The sequence below is a fragment of the Dipteris shenzhenensis genome, chromosome 30 (assembly GCF_047967505.1).
Source record: "Dipteris shenzhenensis isolate YYH24624 ecotype China chromosome 30, Dip_SZ_1.0, whole genome shotgun sequence".
NCBI lineage: Eukaryota > Viridiplantae > Streptophyta > Polypodiopsida > Gleicheniales > Dipteridaceae > Dipteris > Dipteris shenzhenensis.
This window is the reverse complement of record NC_141625.1, coordinates 37,568,135-37,577,401: the sequence shown is the minus strand read 5'-3', so window position 1 is coordinate 37,577,401 and position 9,267 is coordinate 37,568,135.

Genomic DNA, 9,267 nt, shown 5'->3' with positions numbered 1-9,267 from the left:
GGAGGGAGAGAGCTTCACTGATTTTGCACCAAAGGAGGACGTGGTGCCACTGAAGATTCTCCTAGCTCGTAGTGTGAGCTGTTCCCAAGCTGACTGTCTTGGCATCGTCGGAACCTTGAAAAGACTTCTGCCTCCTCCATGGACAACACAAGCATAGGTGCTCTTCGGCAACTCCGATGTGGCATTTCCTTTCAGAACTTGGTGCATTGCAAACTTGGGGGCTCTATTGGGGCGAGGTTCCTTTGCAGTGAAAGAGGCGAAATGGGGGCTTGTCTTTGCTCTGACTATTATTGAAGAAATTTCTAGCCGGCATAGTTTTGAACTCATCGGCAAGAAGCTTACGCATAGCATCCATCTCTTGGCCACTTTGTTTGAGTTGTAGAATGTCACTTTTATCCAAGTGAAGGGTGAAGGGAGGGAGAGGGGCATCATGCTTATCATGAGCTAGATCTTGCATGACAATATCTGAGGCACTGCTGATGACTATCTGATTAGTCTCAAGATTGACATGAACAAGACTGATGGGATGGGGACTGGGGGGATGAGTCATGAGGCCTTCGGGAGAGCAAGATAGGGAGACCTCATCGCTAGAGGAAGCCATTATGTTTGTATTCTTTACTTGTTTGAAGGAATATTGTTTTATTCGCAAATGAATTTTTAAATTTGTTAGTTTTTTTTAAATAAAAATATATTAGACTCTGGTTCTTATTGTAGGGTAAGTGCCACATGGAAATCTACCATTGGGAGCGTCGAGTATGGGGGGTGCTACTCCTCTACCTCCTAGCTATGCTTAGCCTCCTTCATCCCTTAACAAAAAGCCGACAGGATTGAAGGAAGGTGTACTCTCTTTCCTTATTATATACCAAGGTCCCTTCATGATCCCATTGTATATGGGATTTCTCCCTTTATATTCACGTGTCACTTGCGCATCAAGGGGGCCTCACTACCCCTGTATTTTATATTTATTACCAAGGTAAAACCATGAGGAGGGTTAGGACCACAATTTTACCAACACCCCCCCATGGGCCTAACCCCACGAATAAACCTAACCAACTAACAAACTCTGATCACCCCTGAATAGGAAGGATCAGAGAAATAAATGCGACCACCCACATAGGGCCAAGTCAACCCTCAAACTGCTAGACAAATCTCACTTCACAACACACAGACTGACATGGGTCATCACTTCCCACGCTAGCCATCATCAAGCTACCACACCTTTCAAGCCGCCGTCACAGTCTTACACAGTTAGTGTCAGCCACACCACACATATTCACGCAGATGCCACGTGTTCATGCCACAGTCGACAAGCCATCCCTGCTCTCATACCACTGTAGGGTAATTGCCACATGGCAACCTACCATTGGGAGCGTCGACTATGGGGGGTCCCACTCCCCTGCCTCCTACCATGCCGCAGCCTCCTTCAGCCCCCAACAAAAGGCCGACATGACTGAAGGAGGGTGTACTCTCTTTCCTTATTATATACCAAGTCCCTTCATGATCCGATTGTATATGGGATTTCTCCCTTTATATCCACATGTCACCTGCACACCAAGGGGGCCTCAATACTCCTCTATTTTACATATATTACCAAGGTACCACCATGAGGAGTGTTAGAACCACACTTTTACCAACACTTATTATATATCAATAATATAAATTCTTAATTAGTTAGTTTAATATAGCTCTAATGTATATGTTAAGTATTTTTATTTAATAATTAGTTAAATATTTAATTTTATATTTGTATAAATGATATTAATAATTTTTTTTAAAAACTTATAAATATATCATATTTATATAATTGTATAGACTATAACATGTTTTAATATATTTTTATATAATTTCAATATATTATTATATTATATTATACTATAGATAAGTAATATTATTGAGAAAGCATTTTTGAAATCCAAACAAAAAAAGCTTTTCTAAGTTGTTGCGTACTCAATAGGTTAGGGGACATTTTCTAAAATATTTTAAAATTTGAAAAAGCGCAAAGGATTGGAGTTGTTGCATATGCAATAGCTTAAGAGAGCTTTTTTAGAATAGGTTGAAATTTGAAAAAGCCAAGGTTAAGAGATTTTTTAAAACTTAGGTTGGAATTTGAAAATGCCCAAAAAATTGGAGTTGTTGCGTACACAATACGTTAGGAGAATTTTTTTAAGGTACGAAAGTTTTTTAAGAAATCTTGAAAAGTTTAAAAAACTAAAAGCAAATAAGCTTTTTGAAGGTGTTGCTCATGCAACAGGGTGGAAGAGCTACAAATTTTAAAATAAAAATAAAATTTTGATAGGTGGAAGATGTCCATGCAATAAATTGGAAAGCTCTTCACCTGATGCATGATTTTGAAAATTTGGCTGATTCATACAATAGGTTAACATGAACAGAGAACCAAGAAAAATGAAGAATAGGAGTGTCTTCTCCCTCTTGATTCTCCCTCCTTTTTTCAAATCCTTCTCCTATTCCATCGTTGATGGACTCCTCCTCCCCTCTCTAGGTATTCCCTCTCCTCCCTCCTCTCTCCTCTCCTCCTCCCTCTCGAACATCTTCTCCCTCCCACCTTCCCCTTCCCTCTCCCCTCTCCTCTCCCCTTCCCCCTCAGACATCTCCTCCCTCCTGCTTTGCCCTTCTCGTTCCGCTCCCTCTCCCCTCCCTCTCCTCCCTTCCTCTCCCCTCGCCTCTCCTTTCCCTTCTCGTTCCGCTCCCTCTCTGCTCCGCTCCCTCTCCTCTCCCCTCGCCTCTCCTCTCCCTTCCTGCTCCTCTCTCTCTCCCTTTCCTCTCTCTCCTTCCCCCTCTACTCCCCCTCTCCTCCCCCCTTAGGGAGCCATAAAGCTTCTCCTTCCCTAGTGGTTGGTTTCTTTTCTTTTCCATTAGCCACATTCCAGATCCCCTTCTTCATAAGAATAAATTTAGTTTTAGTCTAAGTATGAAAACCCTCTCCCTCAAACTTATCTATCTTGGTTTTGGAGGCCATAGGGTGTGAAGAGAGTGGGAGAGAAGGAAGGAGTCTCACTTGCAGCTTTCTCACATACACAATGGGGAAATATACACAAAGGTGGAGGCTAAAAACAGTTTTCCTCTTCTTAGTTGTGAAAGCCAAAAGAACTCTAAGTACAAAAGAATAGGTGAACCCTATATGTGGGTCTCAAACCAAACTCAGCTAACTAAGGTGGCATACTAACTGAGCCACTAACTAGAGTTTATAAAGATAGCTGTCATCTTGCTATTATTCATGGGCAGTGTACCAACCGCATCTACAACTAACAAGTTGGTAACATAAATGCACAACGGTCACCTTAGCATATCACAAGTGGAGCTCGATATCTCAACACTCCCCCTCGAGCTCAATCCCAATTCCTGCACACCAAGTAGGTCTCTGAACTTGCACAGCTTCTCTGCACCCAATGCCTTCGTGAATATGTCAGCTACCTGATCCTCTGTGCTGACATAAACTAGTCAATAAAACCTACTAGAACCTTCTCCTACTCATAGTGATAATGCACCTCAATGTGCTTTGTTCTAGCATGATAGACTAGGTTATTTGCCAAGTGTATACTGCTCATGTTGTCACAATAAATGACAACTAGCCCATATGTAGACTGATGCATATCATAAAGTAGCTTATGCAACCAAGCTACCTCACATGCAGCCATTGTTGTGCCCCTATACTCAGCGTTTGTGTTCGACAAGGCAACTGTAGGGTGTTTCTTGCTACTCCAAGTGACTACAGTACTCCCAAAAGAGAACATATATCCACTTGTAGATCATTTATCAGAAATACTACTAGCCTAATAAGCATCAGTGTATCCATGCAACTGTATCTGAATTCTAGTCTCATAAAATAGTCCATACTACATTGTGGACTTCACATACCTCAATATGTGTCTGGCTACATCCAAATGCGGTTTCCTTGGAGCCTGCATAAATTGACTTACCAACCCAACAGCATAGCTCAAATCTGGCATGGTAATAGTCATATAAATCAAACTTCCTACTCTGCGTATGTATATAAATGAATGAAAAAGAAGATTAGGGTGGTTCTGCACCCACCAAAACTTGTGTGGCTCTCTATCTCCCTCTCTCTCTCTCTCTCCTTCTTCCGTTCTTGCTTCCGTTGAGAGCACTCTCAACTGGTATCAGAGCCCGAGTGATCTAGCTGAGCGTGCGTGAATGCTTGGAAGCTCAGTAGCTTTGTGGGAAGCTTTGTGGGTGACTTTACTTGCATCCGAGTGTGCAGAGACCTTGGAGGAACCTTTGGAAAAGTCACTTTGGCTTTGCGAAGTGGTTTTGAGAGCCTGTTAGGAGCTTTCAAAGAAAAAGACGTTTTTGAGCTTTTTCCTGTTCCGTTCGATGACAGAGACTCCGTATTGACTTGTAGAGGCAACTATTGCTTGCTTTTGGTGTCCACATTACTTCAGGAGCTTGGAAACACCTTCATTCTTGAATCTGGGATCATTTCATTGGATTTCTGACTCACTGTGTCAGTTCCTGCGTTTTTTGCCCGGGTGTTGGAACTCAAGTTTGGAGCAACCATTTGCAGATCTGTCAGTTCCGGTGGACTCAGGAGGTCCCAAAACTTCTATATTGCTCATCATTCGCACTCCAGTGGAGTTTACAGATAGCTCTGTTTCCAAAAACGTTTTTCAGTCCGTGTGTTGGACCCAGTGATTGAGACCACGGTTTCCAAAACCGTCTGTCCCATTGCATTCCGGACGCCCAAAAACCCCTACCTGTCAGTTCTTGTGCAATTCGGTGGAGGATTTTCACAGTTATAGATCTCTGTGTATTTGATTTCGTCTCTCTGTTATGCATTTTTCATTCTAAGGTTTTGAAACCTTAGATTTATGCCACATGGCAATGGATAAGTGTTGACTCCCATTTCTCACTCATCGGTTGGGATTTTGGAGTTCTAGCAGAAGAGAGATATTTGCAGATTTTCTTGCTGAGTCTGATTATGCAATGGCGCCCATGTTTTGAGGCATCTCAGGTTCTATTTTCAGTAGCGCTCATTACCGTGGGACTATGATTTCTTGAGCATACCTTATGCAGATCACTCTGGTTGCAGAGTTTGAGCAGTGTGCGCTCATTCGTGGTATGCATTGGGTTGCAATGGATGATTTATAGGCCATTTTAGATGCATTGCGGTCCTTGTTGGATGCGCTGATAGGCCCAAATTGCCTTGTGGGATGCTATTTTTTATGGACGCTTTGCACATGGATGCTATTTTATGCTGAGGGACAGCTTTGACACATTGCTGGTGATGCACTGATAGTGCTATGCTCTCTTGGATGAGATATTATTAATGCATATGCCAGTGGACAGTGTTTATGCTTGAGTCATTTGGCACTTATTGGCATTTTCTTTTGGGCCAGATTTGCTCATATGGATGCATAGTATATGCACATGAGTCAGGTGCATCTTTTGATGCTTTGAGCTTTGAGTTTTTTGTGATATTTCAGTCTATTGTGGCATACACATTTGGGTGCACCTAGTATTTGTTGTGATTCTCTCTTGCAGGCACTAGCATTTGGGATTTTGTTTCATTTGCATCATGGCATCCTCTTCCATGCCTGAAAAGGAGTTTTTCAGCATTAAAAAGTTTGATGGGACAAACTTTTCTTTGTGGAAAGAACAAATAAGGGATGTGCTTATTCAAAAGAAGCAGATTAAACCCTTGGCAGGGATTGAAGCTAAGCCTGCAAATATGTCTAAGGATGATTGGAATGAGTTGGATGCATTAGCAAAGTCTACTATTAGACTTCATCTTGCAGAGTCAGTTTATTTCACAATAGTAAATGAGCAGACTACGCAAGATTTGTGGAAGAAACTGTGTGCCACTTATGAGAAGGAAGTTCTGCCTCTAATAAAGTTTACCTCATGAAGAGGTTGTTTGAGCTGCAGATGAAGGAAGGGGTCTCCATTGCTTCTCACTTGAATGAATTCAATATTATTTTCAGCCAGCTTCAGGCTTAGAAAATGAATTTTGATGCGGAGACTAAGGCAATATTTCTCTTATGTTCATTGCCATCCTCATGGGATACCTTCCGTACAGCTGTCAGTAACTCTACACCTGGTGGAGTACTGAAATTTGATGATGTTGTGGGTAGCTTGTTGGCCAAGGAGATTAGACGGAAGTCTATGGATGGCAACAAGCAGGATGCAGCCTTAAATGTGCAAAGGGGCAGATCACGGTTCAGGGGGAAGTCCCAAGAAAGAGGGAAGTCTCATAGCAAATCCAGGGCACGGAACATTGAGTGTTACCATTGTGGCAAGAAGGGCCATATGAAAAAGGATTGCTACAAGCTAAAAAGAAGCTAAAAAGAGAGCAAAGGGATAAGAAAAAGAATGCAAATTGGGGTGCAAATCAAAAGGAAGAGAGTCCAAGGGAGGACAAAGGAAAAGTGAAGATCGAGGAGATCAATGCAGTCACACGTGATAGTGACAATGATGTTCTCTTCATGTCTAGTTTATCTGCAGAGTTGCTTGCCACTTCAGATGATGCATATTCCCAGGATTGGATTTTGGATTCTGGTGCTTCATTCCATGTTACTCCCCATAGGGAATGGTTCTCCACGTATGATAGTGGAAAGACAGGTTGTGTGCATCTTGGAAATGACTATGCATGTGACATAGTGGGAGTAGGTGACATAAAGTTTTCTTTTGCAAATGGGTCTGCATTTGTGAAACATGTGAGACATGTGCCTAAGTTGACCAAGAGTCTTATTTCAGTGGGTCAGCTAGATGATGCTGGTTTTCACACCACTTTTGGCTTTCAAAGTTGGAAAATTCAAAAGGGCTCTATGCTTTTGGCTAGGGGTGCCAAGTGTGGGACTTTGTATCCCTTACATGTATCAGGGGTATTTGATCATGTTGTTGCAATAACCGAGCAGCCAAGCACTTCTTTGTGGCATTGCAGGTTGGGGCACATTAGCCAGAATGGAATGAAACTCTTATGTCGTTTGGGTTATGTACCACATTTGAGTTTCTCTGATTTTGAATTTTGTGAGCATTGTCTCTATGGGAAGCAGACTAAATCAGCCCATAAAAGAAGGGGAAAGAAAGAGTTTGAAATGCTTGATTTGGTGCATTCAGATGTATGTGGTCCCATGCCTACACGGTCATTAGGCGGGGCTGAATACTATGTGACATTCATTGATGATGCAACTAGGAAAGTGTGGGCTTATGCTATAGCTCGAAAGAGTGATGTGTTCCAGGTATTTCAGAAAGGGCTGGCCTTGGTTGAGAATCAGTCAGGTAGAATGCTTAAATGCCTACGAACTGACAATGGTGGAGAGTATCTCTCTCATGACTATCAGCATTTCTGTGATACATGTGGGATTAAGAGGGAGCTCACATCCCCTCGTACTCCAGAGAAAAATCCAGTTGCAAAAAAGATGAACCGTACCATTCAAGAAAGGTTGCAATGCATGCTTTCCAATGCAAGTCTTTCTGGTGGTTTTTGGGCTGAGGCAATGAAGACTGCAGTGCATGTGATCAATAGACCACCTAGCAAGAGTTTGGATGGTGGTATTCCTGAAGAGGCATGGAGTGGCAAGAAGCCCTCTTACTCTCATTTGCGTATATTTGGGTGTGAGGCATATGCACATGTGCCAAAAGAGCTTCAAAAGAAGCTAGATCCCAAGTCTAGGAAATGCATCTTTCTGGGTTATGGTGAAAGTGGAGAGATGGGCTATTGTCTCTGGGATCCAGAAGCAAAGAAGATCATACGCAGCCATGATGTGGTCTTCAATGAGAAGAAGATGCATAAGGCACCCATGAGGGATGTGGAAATGAGGAGAATCACTTTCCAGGATGTGAATCCACCTGCATATGTTGATAGACAGCAAGCTGTCCATGCACCAAATGTGCAAGAAATGGTACAACCAAGTACTCCCACAGGTATACAATCAAGGGTAGATGATGGATCATCTATTGGTGGAAATGATGAGCCAAATGTGGCTGATATGCAAGTGGGACAGCAAGCTGAAATGCCCTTGAGAAGATCATCTAGAATGTCTAGACCGCCTGATAGGTTTGTTCCAGGGGTAGACTATGTGATACTTACTGATTGCGGGGAGCCTTCTTGCTACAAAGAGGCTATGATGCCTGAGGATCAACGCAAGTGGGAGTATGCTATGCAATCAGAGATGAGTTCACTTATGAAGAATAAGACTTGGGACTTGGTTTCTTTGCCACATGGAAAGAAAGCATTGCCATGTAAATGGGTCTACAAAATGAAGGTCACAGGTGATGATGTGCCTAGGTACAAGGCCCGTTTGGTTGCTAAAGGGTTCAAGCAAGAGAAGGGTGTGGACTTTGATGAGATATTCTCTCCGGTTGTGAAGATGACCACACTTAGATGCATGCTTGGACTAGTGGCAGTAGAGGATATGGAGCTTATGCAAATGGATGTCAAGACAGCTTTCTTGCATGGGGATTTGCATGAGGAAATTTACATGGTGCAGCCAGAAGGCTTTGAAGAAAAGGGCAAAGAGCATTTAGTTTGCAAGCTAAAGAAGAGTCTCTATGGTCTTAAGCAAGCACCTAGAGAATGGTATCAGAAGTTTGATGCTTTCATTCGGTCCCAGGGTTTTAGAAGGAGTGAAATTGATCAGTGCCTCTACACTAAAAGGGCTAAGGATAATAGCCTGATAATCTTGGCACTATATGTGGATGATATGCTATTGGCTAGCAAGAATACTTATGAGCTAGATGCTTTAAAGGCCAAGTTGCATGAGGCCTTTGATATGAAGGATTTGGGACTTGCAGGTCATATTCTTGGTATGCGCATCACGCATGATCGAAGTAGGAAACTCCTTTGGCTTTCACAAAAAGAGTATGTTACAAAAGTATTGCAGCGTTTCAATATGGAGGGGGGGAAGGCTGTGAGTACTCCATTGCCTCCATATGTGAAACTGAGTCATACAGATAGTCCCAAATCAGATGAGGAGAGGGCCATGATGGCCAAGGTTCCTTATGCATCAGCAGTTGGGAGTCTTATGTATGCTATGATAGCTACTAGACTAGACATTGCATTTGCAGTGGGAGTTGTTAGCAGGTATATGGCTAATCCAAGAAAGAGGCATTGGGAGGTAGTTAAGTGCATCATGAGGTACATGAAGGGTACCAAGGAGATGTGCATCTGCTTTGGTAAAGGAGACATGCGTGTACTTGGGTACACAGATTCAGACTATGCAGGGCATGTGGATAGTAGGAGATCCACTTCTGGTTATGTGTTCACCTTTGCAGGTGGTGCAGTGTCGT